A 22741-nucleotide genomic window follows, 5' to 3' on the forward strand; every position below is an offset into this window, starting at 1 on the left:
TTAGTGACAAAAAGATTATGCAGTGACAAAACCATATTTATCACAATTAATATATATTTGTCACTACATACGACGAGTTATTAGTGACAAAAAGATTGTGAAGTGATAAAAAAATATTTATCACGAGTAATCTATCATAAAGTGACGAAATTAATTGTCATAATAATTAACTAATTGTGATAAATTTAATTTATCACAACAAGTAACTTAACATAATGTGACGAGATTAATTGTCATTATAATTAGTTAGTTGTGATAAATTTAATTTATCACAATAAGTAATTTAACATAACGTGACGAAATTAATTGTCATTATAATTAGTTAGTTGTGATAAATTTAATTTATCACAACACGTAATTTATGGACGAAATTGATTGTCATTATAATTTATCAACAGTGACAAATTTAATTTATCACAATAAGTAATTTATCATAACGTGACGAAATTAATTGTCATTTTACATTTGTCAACGGTGACAAATTTACTTTATCACAACAAGTAATTTATCATAGCATAACGAAATTAATTGTCATCATAATTAGTTAGCTGTGACAAAAATAATTTATCACACCAAGTAAACGTGACGAAATTAATTGTCATTATAATTAGTTAGTAGTGATAAAATTATTTGTCATTATAACCGTTGTTTTATTATATTATTTCCATTTTTATCGATACTAAAATAATTGAATACGGTAATTTGTTGCTAAAATCAATGAATAAAAAACAAAATCAATTCAAATATTACATAAAATTATCAATGAATAAGTCTTTAATAATACTAAAATAACCGATTGTATGCAAACATATAAACTATTTGCTATAAAGAAAAGAAACTAAATTAAGCCTAACTTTTGATATAGGAGACGTTCATCTTCTTTCATTCCAACAATTCCCATCTGCAAGAAAAAAAATACGTTTATTATATACAATTTTATTTTCAAACTGACAAAATTAAGTGAATAATTTAGAAATTATATAAATAAATATACTATTTTTAACCAAACTAGTAGAGTTTATTCGTATCTCAAAAGCATAAACTCGATAAAATGCCAGATACTCGGCGAAGTTCAAGCATTTTCTCGAGTTACATTAATTCTGAAGACATTTGAACTCGAGGTAAGACATAAAACTCGAAGAGTTTCAAGCCTAACCTCGAGTTTAGACTTCTCCAGATATGAACTAACTCGAGGAAGGAAAAATACTCTTCGAGTTTCATGCATTCCTCGAGTTTTTCATTTCTGGAGAAGCTCATTTTCGAGGAAGGCTTTAAACTCGAAGTGTTTCAAGCTTAACCTCGAATTTATGGTGACATAATGTGAACCTTATGTTTATCTTATGTCAACCTTATGAAACACAAAATAAACACAAAATAGAGAAACAAACACGAATTGCAAAAAAAAAATATGGTAAAAAAAACACGAAAGACAATCTTTCCATTCCGACAAAAGCATTAAAACACATTTCTTTTTGGAAAGAATACCTGAGAAATACTACAGTTTATCTCATGTTAGTTTGCTTCTCTATTCAAATTGATATGTATGTCTTATACTATTTTTAAATTTTATTTAGATGCAGTTTTTTAAAAGTTTTTGTGACCGAATATGAACCTTATGTCAACCGTATGTTAACCTTATGAAACACAAAATAAGCATAAAACAGAGAAACAAAAACGAATTGCAGAAAATATATGAGTAAAGAATAACTTGAAAACAATATTTCCATTCCAGAAAAAGCATTGAAACATAATTCCATTTGCTAATTATATAAATTCTATAAATAAAATAAATGAAACACAAAATAAAAAATCAATTCAACCTAACCTTCATCAACATTTGTTGGTTCAGAGGACATGCTTTTAGTTTCAGCAACCATATTAACTTCAGCAGCCACTAGTCCTTGAGTTGTGCTATCTTTTTCATCGATATAACTCTTTTTCTAGTACTAGGTAACATTGTTGAGAAAATCGTTGAAAAGAATTGAATTGAATAACAAATATGGTGAGAATTGTTTGTAATTCTTTCTATGATATTTTGATAAGAAAGAAGAAACAACTTTATTTTTTCATTCAACAGCGTGATTCTGGCAATTATGGTTAATGCTAAAGAGTTTTCCTTTTAGAGAAAACTTTCATTAATTAAAAAATTAAATAAGGACATAATTATTTTCGTTTCCCTCTCTTTTTTTGTTTCCCTCCTATTTTAATATTGTTTCCCTCCTACTAAATTCGTTTTTCACTTTTCCTTATTCGATTTGCCAAAATCTTGGCAAATCAAATCAGTTTGAGATATATTCTGAAAATCTTGTTGCAGAAAATTTGTTTATTACTCGAGGTAGTCCAGAAACTCGACGAGTTTAAACTATAGCCTCAAATTATAATCTGTTGAAAAAGTTATGGTGACATAATGTGAGCCGTATGCTTACCTTATGTCAACCTTATGAAACACAAAATAAACACAAAATAGAGAAACAAACACGAATTGTAGAAAAATATATGGTAAAGAAAAACACGAAAAACAATTTTTCCATTCCTGCAAAAGCATTAAAACACATTTCTTATTGGGAAGAAGACCTAAGAAATACTACAGTTTATCTCATGTTAGTTTGCTTCACTATTCAAATTGATATGTATGTCTTATACTATTTTTAATTTTATTTAGATGCAGTTTTTTAAAAGTTTTTGTGAACGAATATGAACCTTATGTCAACCGTATGTCAACCTTATGAAACACAAAATAAACACAAAATAGAGAAACAAAAACGAATTGCAGAAAATATATGAGTAAAGAATAACTTAAAAACAATATTTTCATTCCAGAAAAAGCATTGAAACATAATTCCATTTGCTAATTATATAAATTCTATAAACAAAATAAATGAAACACAAAATAAAAAATCAATTCAACCTAACCTTCATCAACATTTGTTGGTTCAGAGGACATGCTTTTAGTTTCAGCAACCATATTAACTTCAGCAGCCACTAGTCCTTGAGTTGTGCTATCTTTTTCATCGATATAACTCTTTTTCTAGTGCTAGGTAACATTGTTGAGAAGATCGTTGAAAAGAATTGAATTGAATAACAAATATGGTGAGAATTGTTTGTAATTCTTTCTATGATATTTTGATAAGAAAGAAGAAACAACTTTATTTTTTCATTCAACAACGTGATTCTGGCAATTATGGTTAATGCTAAAGAGTTTTCCTTTTAGAGAAAACTTTCATTAATTAAAAAATTAAATAAGGACATAATTATTTTCGTTTCCCTCTCTTTTTTGTTTCCCTCCTATTATAATATTGTTTCCCTCCTACTAAATTTTTTTTTCACTTTTCCTTATTTGATTTGTCAAAATCTTGGCAAATCAAATCAGTTTGAGATATATTCTGAAAATTTTGTTGCAGAAAATTTGTTTGTTACTCGAGGTAGTCCAGAAACTCGACGAGTTTAGACAATAGCCTCGAGTTATAATATGTTTTTCTTCAACTTAATCCAAATATCACCACTTTTCTTTAGATATGTAGAAGCAAAATGCAAAATGCAAAAGTCTTTGTATCCCATATTAAAAGCAAAACAAAGAGTCTAAAGTTGACAAATGGTTGATTTAAAGGTTATTTATGGTTACTATAAATAATTTTTGTGTTATTCAAAGTAATAGTTGACCGCGTCATTTCTATCGCTCTCATAAACATTTCAAAACAATCTTTTGTCTTAATCTTGTTGAGTTAATATATACCTTTTGTAAATAAATCGGAACAAATAAGAAATTTTTCCACTTTTGCCTATTTTTATAATTTATTTTAATATTTTTAATTAGTATAATTTGAATTTTTATAATAGCTAAATTTATTCGGTTGAATATGATTTTACTCGCATAACCATTATTGAAATTGTATTTTAGGATTTAGGGTTTAGAGTTTTGGATTTGGGGTTTAGGGTTTAGGGCTTAGGGTTTAGGGTTAGGGTTTAGGGTTTTGGGTTAGGATTAGTGTTAGAGTTACCAAAAACAACATTTAGCGACATTTAATTTTTTTTAATGACCGCTAAAAAATAAAACAACATTTAATTTATTTATTTTAAATTTAGAAAAAGTCAAAAAATCCTTAAATTAACACTATATTGATAGAAAAATAAATTTGATTACAATAGGTAAAAATGATTAAATATTTTTTATTATGTAATTTGCTATTATTTATTTAAGTATAAAATAATTTTATAACTTTCGATAAAAATTAAGAGAACTTAAAATATATGTTACATGTTCCTCAATTTACTTTGCATGTGCCTCAACTTACGTTAGATGTGTCCAAATGTCAACGGAGTTAAGTTATAAGAAAATAATTGTAAAGTCTATACTCATGTGTGTAAAAGACCGTTAATATATTATTTGTACGTAGGTCGTACACGGCCCGTTAAAAATTACGAAAAAGTTACAAATCTAGCTTATTGTATACGGTTTTTGTAGAGTTTGATCATCGATAAGTTTATTTTTATAACTTTCGATAAAAATCAGGAAAACTTAAAATATATGTTACATGTGCCTCAAATTACGTTGCATAACATGCCTTAACTTACGTGAGATGTGTCCAAATGTCAACGGAGTTAAGTTATGAGAAAATAATTGCGAAGTCTATACTAATGTGTATAAAAGACCGTTAATACATTGTTTGTACGTAGGTCGTACACGGCCCGCTAAATATTACGGAAAAATTACAAAGCTAGCTTATTGTAACGGTTTTTGTAGGGTTTGATCATCGATAAGTTTATTTTTATAACTTTCGATAAAAATTAGGAGAACTTAAATATACGTTACATGTGCCTCAAATTACGTTGCATAACGTACCTCAACTTACGTGAGATGTGTCCAAATGTCAACGGAGTTAAGTTATGAGAAAATAATTGCAAAGTCTATTATAATGTGTGTAAAAGACCGTTAATACATTGTTTGTACGTAGGTCGTACACGGCCCGTTAAAAATTACGGAAAAATTACAAAGCTAGCTTATTGTAATGGTTTTTGTAGGGTTTGATCATCGATAAGTTTATTTTTATAACTTTCGATAAAAATTAGGAGAACTTAAAATATACGTTACATGTGCCTCAAATTACGTTGCATGACGTGCCTCAACTTACGTGAAATGTGTCCAAATGTCAACGAAGTTAAGTTATGAGTAAAAAATCGCAAAGTCCATTCTAATTTAAAAAACCGTTAATACATTGTTTGTACGTAGGTCGTACATGACCCGTTAAAACATATGGCAGAAATACAGTTTAACTCCTTAAATTGCCAAAAAAGCAATTCGGTCCCTAAACTCATAATTTTTGCTAATTTGCCCCAAGACTAAAATGAAACTTGAAAATTAAACACAATAGTCATAATCAATTTATCAAATATCCCTTAAATCTTTGAATTTCCCAAATCACACTAAATTTAATAATTTCTTTTATTGATAATCAAAATTAGATAACAATTTCTTTTCCATCAAAAAACCAATTCAATTTTATCATTATATCTATATGATTCTCAATCTTCTTCATTGTATTTCTAAAACCCTTTTAAAATATGAAATTTTTGAATTATTATTTTTTGAAATAGAAAATATTAATTTTTAATTAGTGATTGATTTTTAATTTTTTTTACAGACAGCAAATCCACGGTGTAGAATAAGAAAACACAATAGCAAAATTCGAAGTGAACTTGTTAGTATCAAGAAAAGACATCCTCATGTACACTATAAAAAATTATCTTTTAGTGACCAAATTTTAACGAGGATAGATTAATTTCCTAATTCAAAGCTAATTTTTATAACTATTTGATGAGAGTATACAATTTCCATGGTTAAAAATATAGTTATTAGTTAGGAAATTTTTGAATCCTTGCTATTGATAATATTTTTGTGGGTATAAGAAAAAAAAATTCCAAAAACGTTTCCCACCATATTGTTTTAGTGTTTCCCACCATATATTTTGGAAGTTTCCTAATCTATCTTTAACTCTTAAAGTAAAATTTTGGCCAAAAACGTTTTCCACCATATTTTTGGTGTTTCCCACCATATATTTTGGAAGTTTCCTAATCTATCTTTAACTCTTAAAGTAAAATTTTGGCCAAAAACGTTTTCCACCATATTTTTGGTGTTTCCCGCCATATATTTTGGAAGTTTCCTAATCTATCTTTAACTCTTATACTCAAAATAAATCCCTAATTTTATTTTCACAAAACATGCTTTCGATTTCAATTTTTTTTTTCCAAATCTCAAATCCTTGTCTTTCTCATGACCTTTCATTTTTCTTTTATCATTTCCAACTTTTCAATCCTTTGTCTATGTCAGAATCACACTACCAAATTCCTAATTTTTTAAAATGTTTCTTCTAATAATAATTGATTTTTTTATCAAAATGCAATTTGAAAAACGGCGATTATCAAACAATATGGCTAAAAGCTGTGACTTTTACCTTGTCTCATTGCATGTAATTTTAGTTACTTTATCACCGGATGCAACTGCCAGAATCATTGGTGCCGCCTCTACCGCAAATAGTGGTATTAAACTAGCGGATCCCGCTGCCGGAGATCTCTACACGAGCAAAGGTTGGATCAACGCCGTTAATATCTATTCATAAGTGTTTCAAGATTTGATCATATGAAGTATTAATATCATTCGATGATAATAGCTTTTACTTTATTTTCTCTGGCCAAGATTGTTTTGATTAAGTGTTATTTTCTCCGGCCATGGTTGTTTTGGTAAATTGCTACCGCCGTTAAATATGGCATCAGAGATCATATGGGTACTGAAACTCAATGGGTTTGTGGTTATTCATGTTAAAGATGGTTACACTAACAATTAGTTTCTTGAATAATCATTTAATTCTTGAAAATTGATTAAATTGCTTAGTTCATATGGCTTTCATTCTTAATCAGCTCTCCTTTTTATTTAGATATAAACATTAAACAATCATTTTTGTTTAAGGTGGTTTGGAATGAAAACTACGTCGTTTAGTGTTTTGAAAAATATATGTCAATTATGTTTTTGGGTGATGTGGACCTAAAATAGTAGTAAACTTGCTCAAATAGAATTTGAGAACACGCGATCATATTTTTGTTAGAAAATGACTTCTTAAACAAAATATGGAATGTAGAGGGATTGAGACGAGTGAAAAATTAATACAGGGACCATATGAAAAAGTTTTTCCCTAATGAAGCATGTGTCTATCATGTTTCCGTTAGAAAAGGACTTCGTAAACAAATTAGTCTTTTTTATTAAGTTAAAAAAATACATAAATAAATAAACAACAACAAACACAAAATCAACAAAAAAAGTTTTTCCCTAATGAAGAAGTGCTTTGATAAAATAAGAAGTTAACCTAATTTAGATATTTGAATATCAATTGTCACATACTTTTTTTTATCAAAATAAAACATAATTTCATGACCCATTTTATCTTGTTATCATTAATTTTTTTTTTCAATTGCATTGTGACATAACATTTATTAATCACAATATCATTTAATTTCACTTAATTGCTGGAAAAATAAATTACTCTCAATATTTTTATATATTATGATAAAATTTATTTTATCATAACAACTGTAATTTTAATATATAGTGACAAAACGTTTTGTTGTCAAAACTCTTTGTCACAACAAACATAATTAATTTTTATAGTGACAAAAACATTTGACACAATCTATAATTATCACAACATTATTTAATTTTAATTAATTGCTGCAAAATAAAATTTGACAGGACTGTATTTAAACATTATGCCAAAATTTATTTTATCATTATAACTGTATATATTTTCTTTTTTATCATTTATTTTCTGCAATTCGTTTTTCTTTCTCTATTTTGTGTTTCATAAGGTTGACATATGGTCAACATAAGGTTTATTTACAGTCATTATAACTTTATTTTTAAAATAAAGGCACAAAACGTTTATTTTGGCAAAATACTTTGTCAAAAAAACATATTTACTTTTTTATAGTGACAAATAAATTTGACACAATAAACTATAGTGGAAAGATTATTTTTCGAGTTGTTCATTACCATATATTTTCTGCAATTTCTTTTTCTTTTTCTATTTTGTGTTTATTTTGTGTTTCGTAAGGTTAACATAATGTTTACATAAGGTTCATTTTCTGTCATTATAACTGTATTTTTAAAATACGGGCACAAAACATTTGTTTTGGCAAAATACTTCGTCACAAAAACATATTTACTTTTTTTAATGACAAATAAATTTCACACAATAAACAGTAGTGGAAAGAGTGTTTTCGAGTTATTCTTTAACATATATTTTCTGCAATTCCTTTTTCATTCTCTATTTTGTGTTAATTTTGTGTTTCGTAAGGTTGACATAAGGTTCATATTCTGTCATTATAACTGTATTTTTAAAATATGGGAACAAAACATTTGTTTTGGCAAAATACTTTGTCACAAAAATATATTTACTTTTTTTTGCAGTGGCAAATAAATTTGACACAATATTAATTTATTACAATATCATTTAATTTCATTTAATTGCTGCAAAAATAAATTTGTCAAAATATTTTTACAAATTATGATAAAATTCATTTTATCATCATAACTTTATTTCTAATATATAATAACAAAAAGTGTTTTTTTGACAAAATACTTTGTCACAATAAACATAATTAATTTTTATAGTGACAAAATATATCTAATTGCTGTAAAATAAAATTTGTCACCACTTTTTCAAATATTATGATAAAATTTATTTTGTCATAATAAAAATATTTTAAATTACGGCGAAAAAACATTTTTTTGTCAAAATAGTTAGTCACAACAAACATAATTAATTGTTATAGTGACAAAAATGGTTGACACAATATGTATTTGTCACAATATCATTTCATTGAACTCTCATTGTGACAAAATATTTTTTTTGTCACAATTAACCTATTTATTATGACAAAATATAGTTTGTCATATACTTTTTTGTCACAATAAGCCAAATTTTTTGTAGTGAATACTTTAAATTCTAAGGTTGTTTTTCATTCTTAACGTTATTCGTGAATTCGTTTTTCCTTTATCGTATTGACGATATATCGAACACTGTTTCTCGTATTCGAGAAACGTATACTATCCTTAGTGTTCTCCATTATCGTTGCCCACGTAAAACATCGAGCTAAAACTTCACTTTTTAAATTATCGGGGTCCTTAATCGTTTTTAGGGTCTAATATTCGAAAATACTAAAATCCCGCTGAATTAGGGCTAAAAGCCCATTTTGGTCCCTATGGACCAACTTTGCGGGCGCGCAAAGGCACTGTGCGTTCGCACTGTGCAGTGTGCGTCCGCACACTATGGGTGTGCGTCCGAACGCCAGTGTGCGTTGGCACACCAGTGTGCAATCGCACACTTAAGTGTGCGTCCGCACACCGTGTGAGATTAGGCACACAACCCCGGAAAACCCACTTTCCGGGCGTTTCGCCGATTTTTTCCGACACCTTCAAAACATTACTTCCAATAAAACCCGTATTCTCGTTTTTCATTAAAACGCTAAAATAAGTTAAAATTATCAAATTCATTTATCCCCCACAAAACAGCCCATTAAACTCGATTTTAGCACCAAAAATCCGAAAATTTACCTTGAATCAAAGCTTAGGGTCGATAGAGAACGGAATTCTGGAGAGATCGCCGGAAAAATCACTCAATTCGGACGTCGAACAACGAAATGGCGGCGAAACGACGATATCGATAGATTTCTCTCAATTTCTCTCGAACTCTCTCTGCTTCTCTAATTCATATCTTCTTTCTTTATATATCTTGGCTAAAGTGCCATTTGGTCCTTGTTCTTTTTGTTTGCTATCATTTATCCTTTAAACTTTTCATTTGTTCAATTTAGTCAATAACTAAATTAATTAGCACTTTAATTATAACTTATACGTATTATTTATATCTAACAAATAATACGAAACCTAATATTAATATTTTCCCGTCAAAACCTACAAATTTCCATTTTCGACACAAAGTGGCTAAATTACCACTTTGGTCCCTGTACTTTATTTTGGACTTTTCTTGACATTTTTTCCTTTTATTTCCAATTCTAACTTTAGAATTAAAATATAACCTTAATTTCCTCATAATTAATTTCCCAAAACCGACCTACTTAGAGTTTATTTATTTTAATTTCCCTGAAATCTCTCTAATATTGCCACTCTGGAGAATCCTAACTGGACACGTGGCCCAAATAAATAACTAAATCTTTTGGGATATTACATTCTTCCCCCCTTATAAAAATTCGTCCTCGAATCTTCATAAATCTCGTTGGGATCTTAAAATTGTCCTTATACTTTCCTTGACGTCCATTAGTACGTTTTGGTCGCTGCTTTTCCTTTCACTTAAATTCTTAACTTTCCATGCATATCTATAACTTTATACTTGTTGCTAATCGAATGTCTATCTAACTCATACTAGCTTCTTACTATTATGTCGTTGAGACTCTTCTTACTCGTTTCTTTTGTACGTGAATAGTTACGACGTGTCGGCCACATCCTTAATGACGTACTTACTTTATTCATACTCTATGAGTATTTTCTCTTGTAATCATAATCTACGGTTATAACCTTTACTATCGTCTGTAGTTGTCACTTTTCTTTCTTAGCTGGTTCTTGTCATTTCTTACTCCTTTCTATCATTATCTAGCACTTCGTTCCTCACCAACCAATCTCTTTAAACTTGCACCATGTCTAACACCTTCACTGTCTCTTAACATAGCTAAGCCTGATACATTCTTTACTATCTACAATTTCTCTTTCCTTTGTTTCTTTAAGCTATCATGAACCTCATGTCGTTCTGTTAATTGTGATTCTTCGCTCGTTTACCATTGTCTTAAACGTTTCATTTCACGTTACTTTCGATCGTATGGCTTGTACAATTGCCCTTGTTTACAAATACTACTCGTATTCTTATCCTCTTCACTTCCCTCTAGTTATTCTTGTGAAGTTCGCCTCGAGTTTCTTATTGACTTTTCAGTCAACGCTGTTCTTTCTTTACTTCACTTTAATCTTTGACTGATTCAATAGGTCTTTGATATCTTATCTACTTATTTTATCGTCATTCATTCTCATCCTAAAAAAACAACTTTCTCTTTCATCTTACACTTCTGCTTCTTACTTTTGAATAGTTTCACTTCTATTGTCTTATACATCCTATGCTTCTTTAGCGCTTATAACATGGTTCTAATTGTCTTTTTAAACAACTTGATTTCTCTGTACTAATATCATCTCTTGTTTTTATGACATCGTGCCTTCTTAGATACAGTTCACTCTTATCTGTCCAATAGCAATGAAGTATCATCTTATCCTTTACTTACTATATTCATTACGTCTTTCCTCCGTTTATAATAGCTCCATTATTGATGTTCTATTTTGATAATCCTTCTGACGTATTTTTAGAACTTTCCATTTCTCTAATCATCTTACTAAATTTCAAGGTCACATACGTTTCCTATCACATTTTCTTTCATATTTTTCACCATTCTTACATTTACTGGTACGCATGTCTATGTGCGTAACCTTTATTTTTTTATATGAAGTCCTTCCTTTAGCTTTTCCCCCTTTTTCCGTTAGGTAGCTTATACTTCTGATGCTAATATAGATTATGTCATATATGCTTAAGACGTCCTTTGATATCCACCTCCTAACATTGTTTACTTCTTGACTCTTCAAATTTTAAATCTTTATACTCTTTTAAAATCACTTCTTCTGTCGCTTCATATCTTTTCCTTTCCATTTCTGTATCTTCAAACACTGATATTGATAAGGTTACATATCCTTAAAATATCACTTGATGTTCATCATTCATATTATCGTCTTCTCGTCCTTTATACTTTCAATTTCTTTTTTCCATTATGTTTCTCGTTCGCTATGTTACTTATTTCCGCATAAGGATAATCATTATATTCTTCATCCTTGCGTCTTCGTTACTTCTCTTTCGTCTAACAGGACTCTCTGTTATTACACCCTTTGTTTTAACGTAAGGATAAATATTGTATCTTTAGACATTTCTAGCGTATCGCATCTTGTCTGCGTATGCTCTCCAGCGATAACTCCTTATTCACATTCTCCTTTAGCTTCACTAGCTTGTTGCAATTAATCATTAACATGGCTTTATTCCGTTATTGGGGTTTGTTTTACAAATTTTATTCTTATTTATTAGGAATCTTTTATTATCTGTCGCAGGGCTTTACATATGAGTTTACTTAATGAGCAAAATGATTTCAATACATCTTTTGGTTGGCCAGCTCTTTTTATATTACTTTTCATAAATTGTTTGACATCATCAATACAATTGTAGCTCAGAGTGATGACACCTCTCATCACCAAAGAGTTGTTCAAAATCGTATTTTTCTGCATTATTATAAAAATATGATGCATGATCTATATTTTGAAAATCATTTTCTTATGCATTCCTATCGTGATTATGCAATATCATATGCGATGTTGAGCACAATTGTACCTTGAAAAATCATAAAAACTTTCAAAATTTTCATAAAATCGTAAGTTTACTCTAGATTGTACACTCTGCGACTATTAACTGCTTTATTTATTATTGTTGGATACATTATAAATTTTTGTATTGCTGTCACTTTCTGTCGTTTTACCGACTATACCTCTGTCATATCACTTCGTTTTCCATGTTTCCGATAACTCAATTCAATTCCAAGTTTTCTATTGCTGTAATCACCACATCCACTTCCTCAACACACTGTATCATGTCATATACAAACGCAGGTACCGATGTTCCACATCGATTCCCCTTTCAGTAATCTATCTTCTCCTTTACAACTTCTAGAACGTAATATAGGAATTACGTTCGCGATAGTATATTATGTATTGTTTATAATATGATTGTTTTTGCAAATTATGTTTATATGTTCTTTTATTAGTCGAGTGTTTATTAACATCGTTTCTTATAGGTTCTCGCTACCTGAGGTATTATCCTATAGGCATATCCTAATACTGATACTCTATTATGCAATGCAGCAAACATATACATAGCAATGCAAACATATTAACACCAACACACAAAGCATATAAATCGCTGATACCTGAAGGTGCCTGATGCAGAACGCTAGGTTCCCTAATGACTATGCCGGTGTGTCAGCCCCTAACTCTTCTACCGTAGTTGCCTCCGCCTCTATGCACAAAGTGGGGGCTGGTCCTAATTCTGGAGGATGTGTTAACGTAATCCGGATAAAACTCACGCCTAAAATAGAAGGGTCGTACGGGATCGCCCTCCCACTCACGTTCAGTCTCGATTCTACGGGCCATCGTAGTGAGCGTCCCATAATGTTCACCTACATATTCATATAGCTCACCAAATTCAGGTCCTAACCCTCTGACGTATCTACGGTTGATGGTTCTGTTATCTCCGTTTAGATCAGGGACTCCCTCAACCATTCGCAGAAAATCAGCAGAATACAACCCTACTGTTAGCATCCCTCTAGAAAAGGAGTGCATATGTGTCCTAACTTGGCTTAGAGCTATTTGCGCCTGACCATTTACTATTTCTGCATCTTCTCTCAAATCGCGGTATCTCTGCACCCTAGACCGGAAATGGTCGCTTTTGTACTCTTCAATGTGTAATTCATCTAATAGTTCCTCTTCTTCAAACTCTTCCTCTCAAGGATCTTCTTCTTCTAATTCTTCTTCTAATTTCTCTTCTGGGTTCTCTTCTAGGTCCTCCACTGGATCCTCCTCCTCCGGATCTTCTTTAGGATCCTCTTCCGGATCTTCCTCCGGTTCCTCTTCATCTTCTTCGCTATATTATATTTCTGGCGAATGGGTTCTACCTCTGGCTCCAGAAGAACTACCAATCTCTGATACAGACATATAGCCGTTTTGATAAATTTCTGGCGATCTCCTATTATCTGCGTGGAATCCATTCTGATGGACCTAGATGGTCCGCCTATTTTATTGTGAAATCCATTTTGATATATAGGAGGCGCTTCCTCCCATTCTTTAGCAGCATGTGACTGAGCTCCGTTCTGCCCAAACATGCTGAAAAGAAACAATTTCAAACATAAGCGACCATTTGGGCCTATTTCCACACGCAATTCCAATATCAACTTATAAAATGCCGTAAACATTTCGCATTTAATCCAGCCGCACGTAATTCGCAAGCAGATAACCACTTAACAATTCGAGCATAAGTAGTAAACGCCTAGTTATCTCAGTCGTTCGTATATACTAACAATAATCACTTATTAGCTTAGAAGCCCTAATTCGCGCGCACTGTACCACATATTACTAGTGCACGTATCAAACAACTACAGACAACTAATGTCCGACTCTTTTGCCGCAGTAGTTCCTAGGTTACTTTCTTGACAAAGCATCCCAAATCAAACAAACATTCAGATAAGACTGGCAGTAGTAACTGGACCAACTGCTATCAAGCAACATTGAAACAAATTTGCAGTGGTAAGTGGATCAACTGCTCTGATACCAACATTTGTCACGATCCAAAATATTGAGCCGTAACCGGCGCTAGGGAACGGGAGTAGTAGCTCCGGAACCCGTAGCAAGCCTTAAACCGCTAGTAATATTTCGCAAATAATAAACAAATTACAATAAACAACGGAAGCAAATGTACATATATAACACATAAACAAATATTTACACTAACTGTTCAAAAACCTCGCGGGCTCTAGTTACCGTACCCTGTACGAACTGGCCTCGCGGTACTATATACATCAGTTAGTGAAACACAACATATCACCGGCATCTGGGTCCATGAATAAAACATAAAACACATAGCCTATCAAAACGTATAAACAAGACATTAAGTAATATGTACAATCAAAATGTACTGCTGTCTAGGCTACGACTCTGTCAACACGGGACCACTACTGCAGCATTCAAAGAAGTCAGAAACTATACAAACACAACTGACTTCTGGACTTCAAAATTGGCTTCTAGCTAAGTCCACACACTAAGTACCTGAAAACATCAAAGGTGAGGGGTCAGTATTTGGAAAAATACTAAGTGAGTTTGCATTTACTAACGGTATTATTATAAAAACGTAGCATCGCATTTCAAGGAAACAATAATATAAAAGTAAACATATAAACAGGTATTGATCCGTACGAAACTAATATCCTAGCATGCGACACAACTTTCGAATAATCAAATCATAGTGATCCAGATAGTCCGACCCGGGAGTGCTCACGCTCTACCTCGTCGGTCGCGATCTATCTCTTAGTCCCAAAGTGTGAGTCCAACTCACTAGATACGGGGACACTAGACTACACCGTAGCCTAGTCCTCACTCGTATCGGATTCATTGTCCAACTTCTAAATTCATATTCATATCGTGTCATTTCATATCCTACGTGTATCAATCATGTATTATATGCAAACACACTAGACTGACTTGATACTGGTGATCACACAGCCTATTGACACCCAATAGATAGCTAGTTTCTTCGGATCGCATACTAGTTCTCGTATATAAAAACTTAATAAAACATATAATATTTCAATCAATTATATATAATGCGATGCGTGTAAACAATATACATATATATATATATATATATATATATATATATATATATATATATATATATATATATATATATAAAATAACTTTAATATATAATACACAAAAGTAAAGTGCAACTCACTGAAACCGCAATCCAAACAATGACGTAGTCGATGAAATGATATGCCTTTACTATCCTACGTCTATTGACCTCTCCGCTTACTGACACGTCTGATACATAATAATTAATGTTTAATGATTAGACGTGAACCTCGTATTCTAATGTGTATAATACTTTAAATTCTAAGGTTGTTTTTCATTCTTAACGTTATTCGTGAATTCGTTTTTCCTTTATCGTATTCACGATATATCGAACACTGTTTCTCGTATTTGAGAAACGTATACTATCTTTAGTGTTTTCCATTATCGTTGCCCACGTAAAACATCGAGCTAAAACTTCACTTTTTAAATTGTCGGGGTCCTTAATCATTATTAGGGTCTAATATTCGAAAATACTAAAATCCCGCTCAATTAGGGCTAAATGCCCTTTTTGGTCCCTATGGACCCACTGTGCGGGCGCGCAAAGGAACTGTGCGTTCGCACAGCGCAGTGTGCGTCCGCACACTATGGGTGTGCGTCCGCACGCCAGTGTGCGTTCGCACACCGTGCGATTACGCACACAGCCCTGGAAAATCCACTTTCTGTGCGTTTCGCCGATTCCTACGACTTCCGACACCTTCAAAATGTTACTTCCAATAAAACCCGTATTCTCGTTTTTCATTAAAACGCTAAAATAAGTAAAAATCATCAAATTCATTTATCCCCCACAAAACAGCCCATAAAACTTGATTTTAGCACCAAAAATCCGAAATTTTACCTTGAAACAAAGTTTAGGATCGATAGAGAACGGAATTCTGGAGAGATCGCCGCAAAAATCACTAAATTCGGACGTCGAACGGCAAAACGGCGGCGAAACGACAATATCGATAGATTTCTCTCAATTTCTCTCAAACTCTCTCTGCTTCTCTAATTCATATCTTCTTTCTTTATATATCTTGGCTAAAGTGCCATTTCATACTTGTTCTTTTTGTTTGTTATCATTTATCCTTTAAACTTTTCATTTGTTCAATTTAGTCCATAACTAAATTAATTAACACTTTAATTATAACTTATACGTATTATTTATATCTAATAAATAATACAAAACCTGATATTAATATTTTCTCGTCAAAACCTACAAATTTCTATTTTCGATACAAAGTGACTAAATTACTACTTTGGTCCCTGTACTTTATTTTGGACTTTTCTTGACATTTTTTCCTTTTAATTCCAATTCTAACTTTAGAATTAAAATATAACATTAATTTCCTCATAATTAATTTCCCAAAACAGACCTACTTGGAATTTATTTATTTTAATTTCTCTGAAATCTCTCTGATATTGCCACTCTGCGAATCCTAACTGGACACGTGGCCCAAATAAATAACTAAATCTTTTGGGGTATTACAGTTTGTTTCGTAACGTTTGTTAACGTTTGGCTGAAATCGCTAAAAAAGGTGAAACATTTGGTTTTGTTTCGAACGTTTGTAAACGTTTGGCTTAAATCGCTAATAATGTGGAACTTTTGGATTTGTTTCGTAACATTTAAAATGTTTGGATTGGATTTGTAACGTGTTAAATGTTTGGTTTAAATTGACAAAAATTGGAAACGTTTGGATTTTTTCTAAAAGTTTGTAAACGTTTGGCTTAAATCTCTAAAAAGGGGAAACGTTTGGATTTGTTTCATAACGTTTTAAACGTTTTGATTGGTTTTGTAACGTTTGTAAATGTTTTGCTTAAATCACTAAAAATGGGAAACGATTGGATTTGTTTCGTAATGGTGGTAAACGTTTTTCTTAAATCGCTAATTAGTTGAAACGTTTGGATTTGTTTCGTAACTTTTCTAAATGTTTGGCTTAAATCGCAAAAAACGTTAAACGTTTGGATTTGTTTTGTAACATTTGTAAACGTTTGGCTGAAATCGCTAAAAATGTGAAATGTTTGGATTTGGTTCGTAACGTTTGTAAATGTTTGGCTTAAATTTCTATAAAGGTGAAACGTTTGGATTGGTTTCGTAACGTTTTAAATGTTTGGCTTAAATCGGTAAAAAGGTGAAACATTTGGTTTGGATTTGTTTCGTAGCATTTGTAAATGTTTTGCTTAAAACGCTAAAAAGGTGAAACGTTTTGATTTGTTTTGTAAAGTTAGGATTTTTTTCGTAACGTTTATAAACATTTGGCTAAAATAGCTAAAAAGGTGAAATGTTTGTATTTGTTTCGTAAATTTTACAAACGTTTCGCTTAAGTCACTAAAAAGGTGAAACGTTTGGATTTTTTCGTAACTTTTGTAAACGTTTGGTTTTTTTCCGTAACGTTTTAAACGTTTGGATTGGTTTCGTAACGTTTTAAACTTTTGGCTTAAATCGCTAAAAATGTGAAACCTTTGGATTTATTTCGTAACGTTTTAAACGTTTCGATTTCTTTCTATACATATTAAACGTTTGGTTTTGTTTCATAACGTTTGGCTTCAATGGCTAAAAAGGTGAAACGTTTGGATTTGTTTCGTAACGTTTGTAAACGTTAGGCTTAAATCGCTAAAAAGGTGAAATGTTTGGATGTCTTTCGTACATTTTAAACGTTTGGATTTTTTTGTAACGTTTGTAAAAGTTTGGCTTAAATTGCTAAAAATGTGAAACGTTTGGATTCGTTTCGTAACATTTGTAAATGATTGGCTTAAATAGCTAAAAAAGTGAAATGTTTGGATTGGTTTCGTAACGTTTGTCTTAAATTGCTAAAAAGGGGAAACGTTCTGTTTGGATTTCACATTTGTAAACGTTTGGCTTAAATCGCAAAAAAGGGGGAAACATTTGGATTTGCTTTGTTACGTTTGTAAACATTTGGTTTAAATCGCTAAAAATGGGAAACGTTTGTTAACGTTTGGCTTAAATCGCTAGAAAAGGGGAAACGTTTGGTTTTGTTTCGAACGTTTGTAAGCGTTTGGCTTAAATTGCTAAAAATGGGAAACGTTTGGTTTTGTTTCGAACGTTTGTAAACGTTTGGCTTAAATCGCTAAAAATGGGAAACGTTTGGATTTGTTTCCGTGTACACCGGCCCAAAATTATCATGGGTTAAGACATAACATGGGCTTATTAAGGGAGCTGAGCCCAACAGAGGCCTTTTTCAGATTAGTTTTGCTTCATTAGGAATTTGTAATTCATTAGGAGTATTTCTCTTTAAAGAGTTTTAGTTCTAGTTAGATTAAGAATCTTGGTTATGTAGAGCTATAAATAGCTCAGAGCTTCATTATTTTTGTATCAACAAATCAATCAATTAAAAAACAAGGCCCAGTGCTTTTTATCCCGCAATCCCCGGATTGTTCTTAACTTAGGAGTAGTTTTCAGTATTAATCTCGCCTAAGTTCGTAGCTCCCAGATTATTACTATTTAGATCACGTGGTTAAGTGTTTTTAACCAAAGAAGCCCTATGAATATCTACATAGGTTCGTTAAAGTATCAAACCTCAAACCGATACTATTAATTCAAAGATTTGAGTCCGGATTATTTCCAGGCGAACATCTTTTGGCGACTCCACTGGGGACTTAGTTTATGGTTAGCACAAAAACCGACTTTAAGGACGATTCCAGGCACACTCGGTATATACACTGACAACAATTGAAGGGAGGTGACGGAGTAGAAGAATCTGACTCGGACAAATCTGAAATCATGGACAAGGACAAACAACAGGTGACAAGGACAAACAACAGGTGAACCAATCGAACAAAGTGCCGAATACTTCGGACACCGATGGGAACCTCCCGAAGGATAAGAATGATCATGCAACCTACGATGGGATGGATTACTCGCGTCAGCTTCCTCCATCTCTCCCATCTTTATCACAGGCCGATTTTTCGGCTATGAGGGGCGAGATTGCTCAGGAGAACAAGCAGATGTTCGACGGTGCTATGCACCAGATGTCTGAAGTGATGAGGAACATCATGGCCGATCAAACATCGTTCCTTCGGCAGATCCAGGGTAATTTAGATGGCCTCAACAAGGCGATGGAAAACCTGGGATGACTTTTTTCTGGGCAGTCCACTGCCTATCAGGGTTACAAACGGGCCGAATCGTTTTGGATATCAAGGATGTTCGGCCGAAACAGCGCAGCAAACCAGTAAGTTAGGGTATACCTATGGATCGGTCAAGCTCTTGACGAGGCATGAGGCCAAATCCGCTGGAAGGGCCGATCACCCGGGGGCAAGCACTTCAGCCCCCCAAGGCGAGCCTAGACCACAGGGAGCTGCAAATGGAGCTAACACCCAAGAGCTTAATATGGGCGAACGCTCGGCTACCAAAGGGGGCGAGCCGAATATTTACAATCAGGGGCAACTTATGGACATGCTATAGAAACTTGGGGTAGATTTGAGACCAATGCCTCGCCCGTCATACATGAATCCCTATCCAGATTGGATCGACAAGTTATACCCCTTCCCAAGGGGATACAAGGTACCTGAGTTCAGCTTGTTCTCGGGCGAAAAACGGGCGCAATCGACGGTCGAACATGTCGCTCGATTTTCAGCCCAGTCCGGCGAAGCTGCGGCGCACAATTTCTGGAAACTTCGGTTGTTCGCCAGTTCTCTGACCAAGATGGCATTCACGTGGTACTCAAGGTTGTCACCAAACTCGGTGGACAACTGGAAAGATCTAAAAATCCTCTTCCACGAGAAATTTTACAGAGCACCACCTGATGTCACCCTCGCCGACTTGGCCCGTATTTCGCAATTACTGAGCGAATCGGCAGAAAAGTACATCGGCCGATTCAGGAACCTTAGAACAAGGTGCTCCACTAAGATGTCTGAGGCCGATTGTGTCCCGATGGTGTTACGAGGAATGAGCTTTGCCATGAGGGAGCACTTCGAAGGTCACCGATTCCAATACTTATTCAAACTTACTAATAGGGTGACGAGTTACAAAAGACTTCTCCAAGAGAAGGAGCAGAGGCAAGGCGCTTCTAAAGGTACCTACTAAAAGGACCAACTTGACGTGGCCGTAGTTTCGGACAGTGAAGATAGCAACTCCGAAGATGAAGTCAACATGGCCGAATTCTTGGGAACCAAGCCTCTGGAATGTTCGACCTTGAGAAAACCGGGTTTCGTCAAGAAAAACAAAACCGCGGTGGTACAGAAGGAATATTCCTTCGATTTAACCAAGGCCGATGAGATCTTCGATGCCTTATTTAAGGATGGTCTGATCGCCCTCAGTAAGGGTCACGTTCCCACCGCTAGAGGAACTGGTCGGAAAGGATTACTGCAAATACCATAATTCCTGGAGGCACAACATGAACAATTGTGTACTTTAGAAATGTGATCTAGAAGGCGATAAACGAGGGGAAACTCCTATTTCAGACAAAGAAGGAGGCCGATGCAAAGTATATCTCCATTAATACTGTTCGGCCTCACTTTAATAGTTTTTTAGAGCAGGGACAGATCCAAAGTAAGAGGAATCCAAAGAAGCCCAAGCTCAGGGTAGAAACGGATGGTACTAAATGGCGAGCAGACAAAGGGCGACCATACCAACCAAAAAGGAAGCGTCATAGCTCACCCACCATAGAGGTGACTTTTCCATCATGCAGTACTTGTTTCGACGCCACGAAGGCCGACAAAGTAAGGGAAAACCCAAAGACGTTTAAACCCAAATCGCCCACAGAACAGTGGCAAAAACATCAGCCATAGCGGCAGTCGAAGACAACCGTGTTCAAGAGGATTTTTCGGCCAACGGATGAGACCCCTCGTATGACGAAAACCCAATAGAGGCGAATGCAGAGGTTAAGACAGGAGTCAAGGGCCAACCACAACACGGCGATGTCGCACGATCAACACCGGTTGGCACCGGAGGCCGAGCATGGGGGCAAACCCATAACCGAGAGATTGGGCAATAGGACTCGGATCGAAACAACTGCCGAGCCACATGAACGAAGATCCTCGAAAGTGAGGAATATATGGGCCCAAAGCGAGTCGTTCGAGAAGAAGAGGCGACCGGCGCGACTAGAGAGATAGAGGCCCATAAGAACAAAACGGACACTTGCGAGAAACCATCAAACAAAGACATACTTGTTTCTCACCAAGATAGCATGTTAAAAGAAAAATTACCCAGAGATTGTGAGGTAATCGTCTCACACAAAAAAGGGGTGTTGAAAGCATGGTTCCCGGTTATCAGGGAGGAATTCGTAGTAAAAGTAGTCACACTTCCTGATTCTTATAGGAGCAAGCCTGGGCAGAAGGCGACGTTGGAGGGTGATGTAATTGTCCCGGAAGATAACAGTGCCGATAGCACGGAAGTGGTATCACTTAGTAAACCCCCAACAAGAATGAGTCGGCATATTCGGCCACTATATATCAAGGCCGATCTAAATGGGGTAGCTATCAACAGGGTCCTTATCGATAACGGAGCAGAAGTGAATATACTCCCCGCGAAGATGCTCAAGAAGCTCGGTATAAATAGAGATCAGTTGGACCCAACCGACGTTTATATGACCGACTTTGCTGGAGACGAAACGCCGGCTGAAGGGTACATTACTCTCAGGATAAAATTCGGGCGAGTAGAGATCGAAGAGGGTTTCTTCATGGTTAACGCCCGGAGCAACTATAACATATTACTCGGCCGAGATTGGATACATTCTAACATGTGCATATCTTCCACCATGCATCAAATGCTATTTTTATGGCGGGAGGGTGGTGAGGCCGAAGTTGTGCAGGGCGATCCCAATCCCTTCGGTGAGGACCATAATGTGTTAGAGGCACGTTTATATGACGAAGAGGTGCAAAACATACAATCCCTTAGTTCTAAAGGGGAGGCGAGCGTGCCCCGTTTGTTGGTCAATTCATATCGGCCAGTATCAATTACCCTTGGGGGCAACGGCCGATCCACTATCATCAACCCTTTAGAATGATAGTACGACATAGGGAATTGAGGGAAAAGATCAGGCAACTGACCTCTCTATACGAGGTTGCATCGGCTGAATGCATTTATGAGGACCAGGATCAAGACCCAACGGGATCATTGAATATTGAAGATATACAGTTGGCGACAGGTAAAATGGAGGACGACCTCGCCCAAGTTAAAGACGAACTGTTAGAGATAAATTTGGGCTCAGACGAATCGCCTAGACCTATATATATCAATGCAGGGTTGAGTGCAGAATTCAAGGA

At 34.0% G+C, this 22741-nt stretch overlaps 1 long non-coding RNA gene across 1 annotated transcript; it reads right to left on the minus strand.

Annotated features, from left to right (window-relative positions):
• Positions 1-701: 701 nt before the first annotated feature.
• LOC126686391 (uncharacterized) lies at positions 702-2370 on the minus strand. Its single transcript, XR_007643951.2, has 2 exons — positions 1826-2370; positions 702-901 (listed from the first exon to the last, which is right to left on the minus strand). It is a non-coding gene; the product is annotated as an uncharacterized LOC126686391 (long non-coding RNA).
• Between the last annotated feature and the right edge of the window lie 20371 nt (positions 2371-22741).

Source organism: Mercurialis annua, linkage group LG6 (assembly GCF_937616625.2).
Source record: "Mercurialis annua linkage group LG6, ddMerAnnu1.2, whole genome shotgun sequence".
NCBI classification, from domain to species: domain Eukaryota; kingdom Viridiplantae; phylum Streptophyta; class Magnoliopsida; order Malpighiales; family Euphorbiaceae; genus Mercurialis; species Mercurialis annua.